The sequence below is a fragment of the Physeter macrocephalus genome, chromosome 6 (genome assembly GCF_002837175.3).
Source record: "Physeter macrocephalus isolate SW-GA chromosome 6, ASM283717v5, whole genome shotgun sequence".
Classification (NCBI taxonomy): Eukaryota; Metazoa; Chordata; class Mammalia; order Artiodactyla; family Physeteridae; genus Physeter; species Physeter macrocephalus.
The window spans coordinates 92,007,412-92,023,478 of record NC_041219.1 but is presented as its reverse complement, the minus strand read 5'-3'; the positions used below and the strand labels follow the sequence as shown (position 1 = coordinate 92,023,478).

Sequence of the window (16,067 nt, the reverse complement as noted above, 5' to 3'; positions counted from 1 at the left end):
TTTGATATTTTGTCTGATCCTGAATTCCATAAGATAACTGTAACCTAGTTAAGAGTCAAAGCTCCAATGTGCCCATCTAAGCATCCTAGTAGATCTGAAGAAGCATTTTGCTAACTGATAATATTTTCAGGACCCCTAGAAAGTACCCTAGAATGATACTTCTTCAAGAATTTCCTTCCTCTCAACCTAGGGCCAAGACGGGAATAAAGACACAGACCTACTAGAGAATGGATTTGAGGACACGGGGAGAGGTAAGGGTAAGCTGGGACAAAGTGAGAGAGTGGCATGGACATATATATACTACCAAATGTAAAACAGATAGCTAGTGGGAAGCAGCCGCATAGAACAGGGAGATCAGCTCGGTGCTTTGTGACCACCTAGAGGGGTGGGATAGGGAGGGTGGGAGGGAGATGCAAGAGGGAGGAGATATGGGGATATATGTATATGTATAGCTGATTCACTTTGTTACAAAGCAGAAACTAACACACCATTGTAAAGCAATTATACTCCAATAAAGATGTTAAAAAAAAAAAAAAAGAATTTCCTTCTTCTCTTCCCCACAGCTAGGCCCCACCTTACTCCTTTCCATTCACACCATCTCTTGTCTAGAATGAATCTTCCCTGGTTCCAGGACCCTTTACAGCTTCCACAAGATAAATACTGTCTAATACCTCAGATTCCAGGAGCCTCACCCTTCCTGCAGGGCAGGGTCTCTCCTGGAAAGCAGGAAGCCAGGATGGGAGATTGGAGCTCCCTGAACTCCTGGTCTAAGGCTAACGTGGCAGCTCAGGGCTGATTCTTCCAGCTAGGGTGGTAGTGCTGGAGCCTGGGCCATGACTAATTGCTTTTAGTGTCTTCACACAGCAGCAGCATTTACAGCCTGTCTTTATTTTACTTTGCAAAAGTTGAAGTGCATTAGAAAGGTTAACCCCCCTTGTCACCCCTTGGCCCCCTCTGAAGAAAGCTGCACAAATGGACTGGGCTGGTAACCCCTAGGAGTCTTGCCACACTGGCTCTTGCCTGTATGACTCCCTCAGAGGCTATTAAAGTGATATCGTAGGGCTGCTAGAAAGTTCACTCAGTGGGGACTTCCCTGGTGGTCCAGTGGTAAAGAATACGCCTTACAATGCAGGGGACGGGGGTTCGATCCCTGGTCAGGGAACTAAGATCCCACATGCCACTGGGCAACTAAGCCTGCGCGCTACAACTACTGAGCTCCCGCGCCTCAACTAGAGCCCGCGTGTCGCAAACTACAGAGCCCACGTGCTCTAGAACCCATGCCCCACAACTAGAGAAGAGAAAGCCTGCATGCCACAACTAGAGAGAAGCCCGCGCACCACAACGAAGAGTCCCACATGCCTCAACAAAGATCCCGCGTGCTGCAACTAAGATCCGACACAGCCAAAGAAATAAATTAAATAAATAAATAAATCTTTAAAAAAAGAAAAAAAAGTTCACTCAGTGGATGGCGTTTCCAATCTGGGTTAAGGAGTCCTTTTCTCTCTAAAAACTTGTAGGAAACAGGGCACAGACAAAAAATTTCTGAGGAGAGGAATAGTTGACTAACAACAGATCTGGAGTCTACTGTTTGAATGTAAACTTTCATATCAATACGTGTATGAATACAAATATATACTACACGTACATACACACACACACACACACACACACACACGTGCAATGGACAAAAAAGGAAAAGAATAAAAAGAATAGAGTAAGTTCTGGCCACTAAAATTATGTCAGTATTAGGCAAATGCCAGTACTAAGTTAATCACATAGGTACATTTTTGCCTTTGGCTTAAAGAGAAATTTATTTTTTTCACAGTTCCAGAAGTCCAAGATTAAGGTAATGGCAAGTTTTATTTCTTCTGAGGCCTCTCTCCTTGGCTTACAGATAGCTGTCTTCTTGCTCTGTCCTCATATGGTCTTTCATCTCTCTGTGTGTTCTCTGTATTGTAACCTCCTTTTTTTTTTTTTTAATTTAGGATAAATTTTTATTGTTGTGAAATAACCTATCTGAAATCTAACTTATTCTTGAAAATAAAAACTGGAAAAATGGGGAAAATTAACAAAGTTAGTGACATCTGTCACTAAGGTTGCGGCCACACTTAGGAAATACTATCCATTCAATTTATTATATATTTATTGAGTGCTAGGTGATGAAAGGATTTTAAAAGTCTGAAAAGGATCCAAGGCAGCTTCACAGACAAATCACATTTGAACTGGCTCTTGAAAAAGAAAACAAAAATTTTCTGGTTCTACAGCTAATATATGCCCACTGTAGAATCTTTAGAGCGAACACTGTACAAGAAACCCCACCACCCAAAATGGGCCACTGTTAGAGTTTCATGTGCTTCCTCCCTTCTTTTCTTCTTTTTTTCTTTTCCTTTCTTTCTTCCTCTCTAGCTCTCTCTCTCCTCTCTCTTTTTTATTTCACATTGGAATTTTAGACTGCTTTTAGTCTATTGTTTTCCATGTAATATTACATAGTATGCATTTTGAAGAACAGAAGTGTTTTTTAAAAGTATATTAGTTCCTTATTAATAAATAATACAGGCCTTTGTAGAAAAATTAGAAAATACAAGCTTGCAAATGAAAGAAAGAACAAATAAAAGGAAAAAAGTCACCTGTTATCTCAGCAAGCAGGGATGATCACTGTATATATATTGGAGTATAACCTTCAAGGATTTTTCTATGCACATAGATATAGTGCCTGGCACACAGTAGGCACTCGATAAATATCTGTTAAATGAAAAGAATGAGTACAAATTTTTTAAAAATATGTATACATTTACAAAAATGGAAATCATACCATAGAGTTTTTAAAACATATTTTTCATTTAACAAGATATGGTCTCCTATCCTGAGTTATGTCCATAAACACGGGTCTACACCATTACTGCAAATGCTCCTTAACCGCTTGATTGTGCCATAAATTGACATCCAACCTACTACTGCTAGACAGTCACACTGCCTGGTGGACGGGAGACTGACAGGTGGAGACAGGCCCTGAGCTGAGACTTTTCAATGAAGGAGAACATGGCCAACGACAAAGACACAGGAAGTACAGGTTGAGTTTAAGAAACAAAAGAATTATAGTTTCACTGAAAGATTGAAGCAATTATCAGACTATACAGTTAATTAAAAGACCGAATGGGGTCATCATGTGAAGATCTTGACGTTAACCCAACCACAATTACTATCTCCCAACATTTATAATAGGTTACAAATGATGGTTTACTCAGCACATAATATTTCTGATCCTTTACTGCAATCTTGTGAGGTATTCTTAAGAAGCATTATTATCTTGCCATGCTTATTGGTACATTTTACTAATAGTACCAATGTAAAATACAGAAACTTCTTCTCTACCCTTCATGGTGATATGCATCAAAGGAGAGGATATATAGAGAAACCTGGTTTGGTCTTACGTTGGTCTTACGTTGCTTACAACCTACTGAAATAAGCAAGACCTTCCCATATAAAGTGACAGTATATCATAAAACATTTGCATGATAGAGACCAAACTGTACAGCAGAATAAGTCCAGAAAGATTTCAGAGATATACATACATACATATGTACATACAGGAAGGAAGGAGGGAAGGAAAGAAGGAAGGAAAGAAGGAAAGAAGGGAGGGAGGGAGGGAGGTGTGTGGGGGGAGGGAGGAAGGGAATTGGAGCCTGGAGAAATCAGGTAAGGTTTTACAAAGAGTTAGGACTTGAACTATGTCTCAAAATAGGTAGGATTTAGACTGGGGTAGGGAAGGCATTCCTTGCACTGGAAACAGCATAGGCAAAGACATGGAGGCCAAATGTGCACAGAACACCCACTCAGATGAATCTAGCTACAGCAGAGGGAGCAAGGTACATGTTCTTGAGTAATAAGAGGTTATATTGGTTTAGCAAAAGCTGATTAAAAAATTGTAGAGAGAAAACCAAACCAAAGAATATACTATAACTCAAACATTGTCCAAAATTACTTTGGGGGATAAATAAACAAAAATACAATTTCAATCACTAAGACACTGTGTGATGGATTGGCCCACTCAATATTTGTTCCTACTTCTTTCTAGTCCAGTTCTGCATCTAGAGGATAGAGAGTTGAAAACTACATTTCCCACATTCCTCTGCAGCTAGGGGTCTAGAGAAGATTTAGATTCCACCAATCAGAGAGCAAAGTGGCAGGGCCCAGGCACCCATTTTGCTGGTACAATTCTAGCAGGTGCCACAGACAGCACTGGAACCAACAACTGTGGCTATGAATTCCTGATCATCAGATTTGGCCTAAGTGACGTGCTCCTGGAGCATATGTTCAAACAATGAGAAACCAGCTTCCTGGCTTCCTGATGGAGGCACAAGAGCTGCCCCTAAAGCCAGCTGAGTGGTGGTGTTCTGGTGATTCTTCCTAGAGACCCAGCCTAAAGCCTGGTCTGCCATCTTTCCTAACAATTTTACAGGCCTTAATTCCCCATATTCAATCCCTTTTGCTTAACATACATAGAAGGATCTCTGTTAATATGCAGCTAAACCCTGACTGATATTCTTAATTTTATTTTTTCCTCCCTCTAAAATTTTTTATTATGAAAATTTTAAACATATATAAAAGTGGACAGAATAGAATAATGAACGTCCATGTAGCAACTTCAACAAGGATCATTTCAGGCCAGTCTTGTTGAAGTTTTACCGCCACCATCACATAGAATTATTTAACAAAAGATCCCAGATATCCTATCATTTGTAACTATTTCAGCACGTATCTCTAAAAGGTCAGATCTATTTTTAAAACAATATCACCATATCATGATCACACCTAAAATGTAACAAGAATTCCTTTATGACATTAAATATCCAGTCACACACACTTAATTTCAATATTGTTATGAATCACTATTATTATTTTTATTCTGAAGAATAAGATCACACCTCTCCCAGCTCAGCTCCTGAAAATCAATTATGACAGCTAGGTCAGTGGTTTTGAGAATGTGTTAGGCGTAAGGCCAATGACGGTCCTGGTCTTCCTGCCATCTCTTCCCATAACCAACTGAGCCTATTTACACACTTGAGGTCCTTGGCTCACCGGGCTCTTCACTGTATTTCAAAGGGCCTCAAACAGGCTCAACAGGTTAACTAAAATGTCAAGGGTCCTTGCTTTTGGCAAGACTGCCTTAACTTGATGTGATAATCCTAGATTCTGACTGGCAATGTTATATATCTTTGAGTAAAAAAAGCGGGAAGTGAATTAATATTTTCAAGTTGTAGTCAAAACTCACTGAACAGTATACTTAAGATCCAGATGTTGCATTCCATATCAGTTATACTTCAACTAAAATAAAAGCTTAAAATTGATAGTCGTTGAAAACCTGGGGTCCTCGGGAGGTGGGGAATGGCCTTCAGTAGTGAAAGGCTGGGACCCAGTAAGCACTCTCAGAAGAAAAGGTGTTTTCTCTCTTCTTACTCAAAACTCATGACTTATCCAGTGTTCATGTCTCAGCTCTGCTAGGGCTTGGCCTCCCACTTTCTCTCTACTGGCTTCCCCGACTTCTGTCAATCACGCTCAGCTTCATATCTGGAAAGTAACCTTGAACTATCACCCCTCCCTCCTGTCTTTACTGCCAACAGTCTGAACAACTTGCCCTTGTCCTCATCACTCCCCTGAACCCAGGATCCACTGGCCAATCCGGGCTTCACCCTTCAGGAGCTGTGTTGACCCTGGGCAAGTAGGTTAACTTCTCTTTACCCCAGTGTCCTCATCTGTAAAATGGAGATAGAGTAGTACCCACCTTACAGAGTCCTTATAAAGATTCCATGATTGGGTCCATGCTCGGCCTGATTCTGGTAAGCGAGGGTGACTGTCACTGCTACTATTGCTACCTCTTCCTAATCAAGGCAAGTGGCCTTTTCTCAGTCCTCATCCCTTCACTTCCCTGCACAGGAGGGTCACTGTTTCCTGACCTCCACCAGCTTGCTCCTCGCCACATCTTCCTAGACGCTGTTTCCTGCCTCCTTAGCCAGCTCCTGTCCTCCCACCCTCAGTGTGGGCAGCCCTTCTCCCTCCACTCTTCCCTCTGCACACTCCAAACTCCTTCCTTTGTGAGTTTCAAGCCTGAGGTGTCAGGCTTCACCCCACAAGGGCGTCTTTCATATCTTTTCCCCCCCAGACCTTTTCATTTTACAAAACTAGAAATCCTCTGCCTTTTGAAATAGGATCTTCCTCATAAATACTACTCGCTAATGATCACGTCACTTAACATGGCATGTATTTCTTCATCTGTAAACTGAGAAGGCTGCAGGGGAGAGGCAATCTCTCAGGTTCCCTCCTGCTCAGAAAAATTTCCACGAATTCTTTTCAGACCCCAGCTGCCCGCCGGACCTCTCTCCACGTGGATGTTTGCCATGACCTCCAACTCCACGTGCCTCACTGAACACATCACCCGACCTCACACATCAGCTTTTCTATTTCTGTTCACGATAATGTTCGTTCTCCTGCTCACTCAGACATGGAACCCGGATATCTAATCAGTCCCCAGGTCCTATCAACATTCTTTCATACCGTCCCCTCCTTCCTCTCATTCCTTCCGGCTCCCCAGTCCTAGCCTGGCCAGTCGCTTCCCCCGCTGCTGCCTACTGAACCTTACCCACTTCAGGAAGACGCAGGTTCTTCCTGAAAATCCACGTCTTGCACATTCCTCTTCCCCCGCTTGCCAGTCATAACTGTTCCTAATAGCTGAATCCCTGGAACCTCAAATTCAAGGCCCAGATTGCTCTTACCACTCTCTTTAAATTTCTCTCCCACGATGTTCCTTCTGAACCTTCCATTCCTGTGATGGATCTACTTATAAGCAGTTTCCTGCTTTGCTTCCACCATCTTGGTCCTAAAATACTTCCCACAAACCCCTTTCCCATCAAGCTCATGCTCATTTAAGTACATTTCTTTCAAAGCCCATCTTGCTGGCTTGCATGCTTTTTTTTTTTTTTTTTAATTTCAAGCCAACCTTCTCTGTGAGGTCTTCCTCCAATGACCAGCTCGTGATTGATTATTCACCTGTGATGAATTCTTACAGCATTTTTGTATAGATTACTCATTGGCTTAGAGCAAGAATTCTTATATATTTTCATGATCTCCTTATGGAGTTATCCAGTTCCCTAATTATTATACATTTTCAACTTCTTGAGGACAGGGACCACAGCCCTCTTAGCTCCCTAGTACACGGTGATAGTAAATATGTTAACAATAATGGTGATGACTAAATTGAAAAAGCAAGCTATGATAATGTCTATAGACAATACAGCAGCAATCCTCACAAGCACAATTTCACAGGAAAACATAACAAAAATGGGAAGTTAAAGGAAGCAACACATACAGCCCCACAGCACAGTTTTCATTAAGTCTGCCACTTAATTTCTTTTACATTTGATCCGGGCATGTGAGAATTACGTGAAAGTGCATTTAAAACTGTAAAGTACTATATGAATGGAAGGTATTTATCATGAACATCCTGGCCACTATGCCTGGAATGTCTGAGAACTCTTGGCATGATTTCTCCAAGTTCAGAGAAAGGGTTGTATTAAAGCAGTGGTTCTCAACTGGGGACCATTTTGGCGCCCATTTGACCATGCCTGGAGACATTTTTCGTTGTCACAAGTGAGAGGGTGTCGCAGGCTTCTAGCGGAGAGAGATGCTGCTAAACACCATATAATGCACAGGGTGGCTGCCCACAACAAAGCCTTATCTGGCCCCAAATGCCAAGAGTGCCAAGGGTGAGAAGCCCCATGTTAAAGGAAGCTCACCAGAGGATAAGGACTGACCATTTCTGCATGGGGCAGAGATGAGCTGCTCACTTCCTTGGACAGACTGCCCCCTGCATCCTGTCTTGTTCACAGTATCCCAGCACCTGCTCCTACCACTCCACAATGCTGTTCAGGTTCCCAGATGATCTTTTATTTTCTTAATTTTTATTTTTTTATTTAACTATTTCATTTTATTGGAAAATATTTGACTAGGTAATACATGTACATAGTACAACATTCATAAAGTACTAAAGAGTCTACAGTGAAAAAAGCCTCCTTCACTCCTTATCCCCCAAGAAGTTCCCTCCCATGTTTTCTTCTACAACTTTTACAGTTTTATTTTTTACATTAAAATCTTTGACTCACCCAGATGATCTTTTAAATGTCTGTTATCAATGCGCCCAGCCTATTGATGTTGGGGAGTTAACCTACCCATATTCAGATGTTTTGAAGCTATTCTGATTTCTCAAAGTCCGAAAATATTAATAAACTCTGAAAGTTAATGAAGTTAATCTGTAACTCTGAATATAGGAGGACAATAATTACATACAGAGTTTAAAAACAGCTTGGCATATTATAGCTTTTGAGAAATTCATTTTCTTTGCACATGTATGTTTTTGCTATATTAATATCTCTAATCAAGGATTACCATTGAACTAAAAACACTGAACAGGAGTTTATTTTTTTTAAGCCCTAGCTGTTATGACAGCTAACTCCCAACAAAATACTCTAGGAAAAACAGAAATAATGACAATTTGAAAGCACCACAAAGTGCTTTCAAACTGCATGTAAGGAGGTTCATTTATAAATATAAACATTAGAAAATATGCCTTTATTTGAAAAGAGAAAATATAATAAAACACACTATAACTAAATACCAAATGATGTTATAGTCCTTGAACAAGTTTTTTCTTCTCTTTGGACCTTTGTCTTAGACAGAATCTGAAGTTCAGATTAACTGATGCACTCTCAAAGATCTCTCCCAGTTCTAAAATCCTCTGAATTTATGATTCTGTAGACTGTTTCTTAATGAATCACTTTCATTTCAGAGATAAGAAGATGGGCTTGTGGACAAGTCTTTTGAATAGGTGACTTAGACTAGGAGTACTCAGTTCTGACTACACATAGGAATCACCTTGGGAGCTTTAGAAAAATAACAGTGATAATCTGCCCCCCTAATGTACACCAGTTTCTGATTCAATTGGTCTAGGATGGAATCTCAGCATGGATATTTTAAATGCTCTGTAGGTGATTCTAATGTGCTGCCAACATTAAGATCTACAGATTACATTGGGTTGGCCAAAAAGTTCATTCAGGTTTTCCCATAAGATGGTGTGGAAAAACCTGAAAGAACTTTTTGGCCAACCCAATACTAAGGGTTTAAAAACAAATACAGCAGGAACCCAAGTTGGTAAGCTGAATGAGCAAAGCAGATGGGGCACAAGAAACTGGAGAACATGTGTCTCATCTATTTCAGTAAACGTAAGACAGATCTTTTGATTTCTTTTCAAGAAATGCCAGAAATCCAGGTTTTAAGTGAAATTCTGATACTGTACTTAAATGCCGACAACAAATTCCACACAATTTTCAGAGAACATGGAGGTCCCACAAAATATACGTACAGGTTTCATTTGGTTCTAGAGCCACCAGTTTGCAACATAAACAAAACCATTTCAATAAAGCAAGCCCAGCTTTTCCTCTGTGCTCTGTACTGCTGCTCTCCCACTCAGAGCCTCCTCCTCCCAGACCTTGGGCCATAACCTCTCCCTTTCCTTTTCCTTTCCATTGTCTCTTTCTTTTCCAATCATCTTCGTCATTCCTAAGAGATGGAAACTGAGACCCACACATTAAATCTTTATTTGGCCCTGGCTGCATCACTGGATGGGCTTCTACGCCTGGGAAAATTCAGGTTATAAATTGTAACCTGAGGCTGTGACTCCAAGATGTCAACAACTGGTGAGCTTTGTCAAGTCAGGGGAAAAGCCAGTCAAGCTCATAATTTCACATGACCAAGACTTTATCAAACAATATATGGAAGTCTTCATTTAATTTCTGCTTTTGTTTTGCTTGCTTTTAAATCTAAACCACTGAGTATGAGAATTATCCCTGGTGTTGTTTTTTTTGTTTCTTTTTAAAATTCCTATGTCTGGGCTCTGCCGCAGGATGACTAAATCTGAATCTCTGGAAATGGAATCTGGGCATTGGTAGCTTTTAAAAGACTCTAGGTGAGTCTGATGTGAAGCTCACGTTGAGAATCGTTCATCTCTACCCATCTCCTAAAACTGCAGATTAGCAGTGTGTTTAACTCCAGATGACTATCATCTTGAGTTCTTTTAACTTGTTCAGGGATGTTCTCACCTCTGTTCTCATTGTACCTTCACAACTCTGTGAGTTTGGCAGCTTGGACACTATCATTAGCATTGGGCAGATGAGAAAACGATGCATTAAAAATGTTAACTGAGTTGCCCCAGGGGAGCCAGCTAGTTATTGGCAAAGACACACTATAGCTTCACCTGAGGCAGAGTTCCTTGATTGCAACATGGCTGCTTGCAAAGTTTCCCCAAACCATGGTGCTTCCCTATCACTGAACTCCTTTATGCTTAGTAGTAACCCTGACACACAGGAGATGAGTAGAAAAACCAATGAATAAAATGCAATCAACTTCCAGAAATAAGTGTAACAATTTTTTTCCCTTATAATACTTAACCCTTCCCTTACTTTCTTTTTTATTATTTATTTATTTATTTTTAACATCTTTATTGGAGTATAATTGCTTTACAGTGTTGTGTTAGTTTTTGCTGTATAATGAAATGAATCAGCTATATGCATACATATATCCTCATATCCCCTCCCTCTTGCGCCTCCCTCCCACCCTCCCTATCCCACCCCTCTAGGTGGTCACAAAGCACTGAACTGATCTCCCTATACCATGCAGCTGCTTCCCACTAGCTATCTATTTTACATTTGATAGTGTATATATGTCCATGCCACTCTCTCACTTCGTCCCAGCTTACCCTTTCCCCTCCCCGTGTCCTCAAGTCCATTCTCTATGTCTGTGTCTTTATTCCTGTCCCGCCCCTAGGTTCATCAGAACCTTTTTTTTTTTAGATTCCATATATATGTGTTAGCATACGGTATTTGTTTTTCTCTTTCTGACTTACTTCACTCTGTATGACAGACTCTAGGTCCATCCGCCTCACTATTTTTAAAAGACTCGATTTAGGGTAAGTGTTCTAAGGTGTCCTTCTCTGAAATCTATGATGCTATTTGGAATGGGCTTCCTTCCACGAACCTGCACACCACTTTTCATAGATGCACGTTCTCCCAGGGACTGAGAACATTCAGGTAGTTTCCATTAAGGTATTATTTGCAGAGTATTTTCAAATGATTAAATATTCATTGAATATTAGAGGTAAGGGGAACTTTCCTGATCAGCTTCCCCCATCTCCTCTGATAGATGAGAAACCTGAAGTCCCTTTTAATTCAATACATATGGACCACTAACACTGTGCCAAGCACTGCACATCCTTTATCCTCATTAAACCTTCTGAATAACTCATCATACCACTACCACCACGTTTAACAAATGGGGGGGGGGCGGGAATGAGGCTCAGAAATGCTAAAAAAAAAAAAAAAAAAAAAACTTGCTCAAGGTCCCCAGGCTGGTAGGTTGAGACCTGGCACTGATTCAAAGTGTATGTCCTTATCCTCCACCTTCCATCACCTGGACTGATGATAGTGCAAAAAGTGAAAGATAAATCTTTATGAAAAGGTGAGGTGATCAGTGGACACATTTGATGAGGTAGAAAAGTGGCATTTGGGCTAAGCCTTCACAAATATACAGCATATCAGTAGGCATTCCAGTTTGGAATCAACATCAATACTGAGGTAGAAAAGTGAAAGGAAAGGTATAGGGTGAACTGGGAGAAACGTGAGGATTGTGGAGGGTCCCGAGTGTCCAGCTAAGGAATTTAGACTTTAACTGAAGGCAACTGGAACCCACTGAAGGTTTTCAGAAGCAAGATGAGTTTTTAAAATGAGTTTTAAAAATATAGATCAAAAAATAAAAAAATAAAAATAAAAATATAGATCACATGGAAGTGTCGCGATTGAATTAGGGGAGCAGAGCCTGGTACGGAGGAGATCAACTAGAAGCCCATCACACCTCCTTTGCCGGCTACTTCACTCTTTCCCACACACTGTGCTTGTATCTGCTCCCCTGAGCGCTGGTTTCTTCGGGGCACCTCCATGTCCATTTCACCGTTCTTGTATCCCAACCGACCGCTGCAATTGCCCTGTCTAGGTCAGATAACAGAGACCTGAACCCAGGCAGTGGGAATGGGGATGAAAAAACAGATTTGTGGAGCATTTGCAGCACCTGGTAACTGCTCAGAAGTGGAGAGAAGGTAAGAGAGAAGGAGAAGCAAAGTAGAAAAAGACTCTGACGTTTCAACTTAACAGTGGAACAAATAATGAGATACAGAAAGAAAGGGATGGTTAACAGTAGCACAAAGTGCTGAACAAGATGTTTTGGCCAAGGTCTCAATCCAACAGGCATTTATTAAGCAGCTACTCTGTGCTGGGCATTAGGGGAACAATAATGAATTAGACTGGTCTTTGCCCTCAAGTATCACCCAGAGGGAGGAAAAGACAGCCTAGCAATAACCAGGTTCCTGGCCTCTTAGTCTCAGGACAAATGTCCCCTCTCACACAGGCCCTCCTAGAGGGTCATCTATCTCAAGCACCCTCCCCCATCACATGATCCTGTTTTACTTCTTCATTGCTGGAACAAATCTCCAAAATTCATTTATAGGTACATTTATTGTCTGTTTCCCCCAGGAGAATGGACGTCTCACAGAAGCAGGAACTTGATCTTGCTAGTTGCTAACTGCCACATAAACCCTCAGTAGGAAAAACTCATTGAATATGTTGGAGGGAAAAAAAAGTGAATAAACGTCATCAAGGTTAAGACCTCGAGCCAAACTAGGTGAGTTTCTCGATGCCTAAGGCGACATACTGAGAACTGAATTAACTCTGAAAAGTAAAGCCATGTTGAGATTGGGGTCCAAACCGAAATCCAGGGGGCCCACCATGGATCAGAGCCCTGACTTGGCTGTTTTGCATAGATTTCAGGAATACCCACCCAGCGAGAGATATTTAACAATGAGGCCAGCCAGCCGCCTGGCTCAGGTTTTATTTCAGTTGTCCTTCTGACGTCAGAAGAAGCACGAGTTGCTGCACAGTTTCTTCTATCAAGGTGACAAATTACAGCCTTGTTGGGCCCAGCAGTCTGCAAACCATAGATTTATTCTCTCCTCCCCCTTATATTAAAATTTTTTTAAACCCACGGCAGAGATGTCAGATTCCTTTCCAAACGCAAATAAATCCTGTTTCCTAGCTCTCGGGTCTTTTTTCACTCATGAAATACATCACCAGGGATTCGTATGCGAAAGTATGTGATCCTGGTGGCAGTTAGGTTTTCACCGTAGAACCAGTGCAATAAAAACTGGGTCCGCGCCGCAGAGTGAGACACAAAGGACTCTCAAAATTGTAGCACCACCTTCCTAAGCCGAAGACAGCCTGTGAAAGGCACCCGAAACTCCGTGACGCGCTTACCGCGAAATTCCTTTTGCCGCCATATGCACTTGTACCTTCTCTGACTACAGTTCAGCCCAAACCCAGGGCCGGGCGATTCCGCAGGGAAGCGGCGCCCAGGCAGCCCTGTAACCGGGAGGTCCCAGTGGGTGCTGAGGAGCCCGATGCTCCGGGAGGCGGATTACGGTGGGGGGCGGGGACGCGCACCAGGGCGAAAGAGCACTTTCCTCCGGGCACGGCCGCGGCGAGGTTAAAGGCCTTTTGTGGAAACGTTCAGGGAAGCGAGCGAGATGCAGGGGTGGAGGAAGGAGGTGGGAATGCAGGCGAGGAGCGTCCGCGCCCGCGCCCCGCGCGAGCGGTGGCCTTTTGTTCGCCAGCTCCTGTGGATCCCAGCTCTCAGAGTGGCACTTCTCTCTTTCTCCCCTTCTTCATTTGGGAAAACATCTTCCGGGCGCGAAAGGGCAGTGAGTCACTGCCAGCATCCTTTAGAAATCACCCCCCCACACACCTTCACCCCACGGCCCGCATCCTCCCACTCGTATTCATACTGAGAGCGGGGGAGAGCTCGAGAAGGGCCGGCAAGCGTGCTCCCATTTGCTCGGGCTCCGCGCCTTCGCTCCCCGGCCCGCGGCCAGTCCCCGAGACCCAGCCGGCCGCACACACAGTCCCGAGGACATCATATGCCCTCCTTGGGGCCCTGCGGACACAGGAAATTCCCCGCAACTGCCCGGCATTCAAACACTCCTCGGGTATGCAGTCGCGCCCTCACCTCGGCTGGGCTCTCCAGACCCTCGTGGTCCCTAACCCCCGTATGATTGAACCAGATCTGGTGCCACAATCTGCCACTAAGAAAACAGACTCCAAAAGTAAGCCAGAGCCCATGCAAAGGTGAAATACGGGGCTCCGGCACCTCCTTACACTGTCGTGGGTGGTCAGGAGAACCGGGGATCTGGACTTTTCCTAAAAGCAAAATCCGAACGCATCCGGCACAGCCGCGCACTCCTTCCTTTCACGCCGCATGGATGACTTCTGCGTTACCACCTCCTCTCACATCTAAAACATCCCCTTCCTCCCCGCCGCCGCTCCCTCAGCTCTCCCCCGGAACGCGAAATCACCTTACCTCGGGCGATAAAGGAAAAGTGGCAAAAGGAGACGTCAAGGTATCCGCCCTTCCGGGATTTTCCCCCGGCCGTGCGATGTCCTTTGTGTCAAGGTCTGGCTGCCTCAGCGGAGGAAAGGTGGCCTCCGTCAGTGAGGTCTGGGCGGGGAGGCTCAGCGTGGCGTGGCGGATTTCCGAGGAAGGTGAAGGGCGGCGACCTTCAGGCGGAGCGGCGTGGCTGCCCCAGCCCGCGCTCTCCTGTCTCTCCTCCTCCTTTCGGGGCCGATTGCATCAGAATCTCCCCCCACCCACACGGTGCTCGCCAGCCTCGCACTTACATCCACATGCTCGGCCGCCGAGGGTCTCGAATCGCAGTCATTCTCCTATTGGGGGGCGCGTCGCCCCTGTGCATCCATGGCTCATGACGGTTTAGCTGGGAAAGTCAGGCTATTCCTCCGCGTCCAGCGTGCCGTCGCCGCCCCTCCTGCACGCCCGCTCTTTAACCGAAGCTGCGTGTCACTCTGCGGTGCCCGTCACATGGTGCCTCTGCCGGCGGCCGCCGAGGATGCAGCGACCGCGGCCGGCGGAGACCGAGCATCCGGAAAGAAGGGAGGAGTGAAGGAGGGGTTGCGGGCGTGCGTATGCGGGACGCGCCGGCAGTGGCACCGGAGCAGAGGCTGCGCGCAGCCTGGACACCTGCCCCACGCCCCACTGGAGCCTGGCAGCGAGCCCGGAGCCCAGAGCCCAGCTGCGGCGGCGGCTGGAGAGCCCTCGGGGATGGAGGAGGTGGGGGCGGCTTGGAGCGCGCGGAAGAAGGAGAGGAGGGCTGCGCCCTGCGGGACTCGGGGGGCGCTTTTGGGGCCAGCGCCAAGTCCGGGCCGGGGCGCGGGAGCGAGGGGAGCTGCACTGTGGGAAGGGCGCCGCGTGAGGATGGCCGTGGGAGTGGCAGGTCGGCGCGCAGCCCCGCGAGCCGCTAGCGGCGCGGGAGCCGCGGGAATCGAGGGAGCGGCGTGTCGGCTCCCCCGGGAAGGCGCCGAAATGGCCGGGGTCGGCGGGGAGGAAGCCGAAGCGGCCGGGGCAGCGGGGAACGCGGCACCTCTGGAAACCCTTTGTCCGCAGCCCGCAGTGGGAGGCACCTCCTCTCTTCCGGATCCAGCACCCGCAGACCTCGCCAGCCCTCCCCGAGATCTGTTCTGGGGGGCTCTGTTTGGGGGGTTGGGTGGTTTTGCTGAACTGAGGGCGCACTCTGGCCCGGCGGGGAGACCCCACGTGATTCCGCTCCGGGCTCGGCGCGTCGGGGTTAAGGGAGCCCGGCGCTCCAAGTCGGGGGCTAGCGGGGAGCGAGGGCGCAGGATGGAGGGGCCTGGGACAGCTGGGCCCGTTTCCCTTTCTTTTGCTCACTCTTTGTTCCAGCACAGCCCCTTTGAACTGACTGGGCACTTCCTTGCAGGGGAGTGTGTTTCCTTAAAATGGCGACAGGAAATCCCACCTGCGCGTCAGCCAATTAGACTGTCAGCACGGCGCGAATTTGCGAGGTGGAAAATCGAGCCTTTTATTGACAGGAACGGTTCCGTCTCCGTGTT

At 45.2% G+C, this 16,067-nt stretch overlaps 1 protein-coding gene across 2 annotated transcripts in view; it reads right to left on the bottom strand.

Moving 5' to 3' along the window:
* Positions 1-14,795, bottom strand: part of SLC38A1 (solute carrier family 38 member 1) — a 63,006-nt gene extending 48,211 nt beyond the window's left edge. For both annotated transcript variants that reach the window (XM_007130688.4, XM_007130691.4), the window contains exons 1-2: positions 14,506-14,795; positions 2,628-2,742 (exon numbers count right to left, since the gene is read on the bottom strand). The gene's annotated coding sequence lies outside the window, so the exon portion shown is untranslated. The remainder of the gene's footprint in view (positions 1-2,627; positions 2,743-14,505) is intronic.
* Between the last annotated feature and the right edge of the window lie 1,272 nt (positions 14,796-16,067).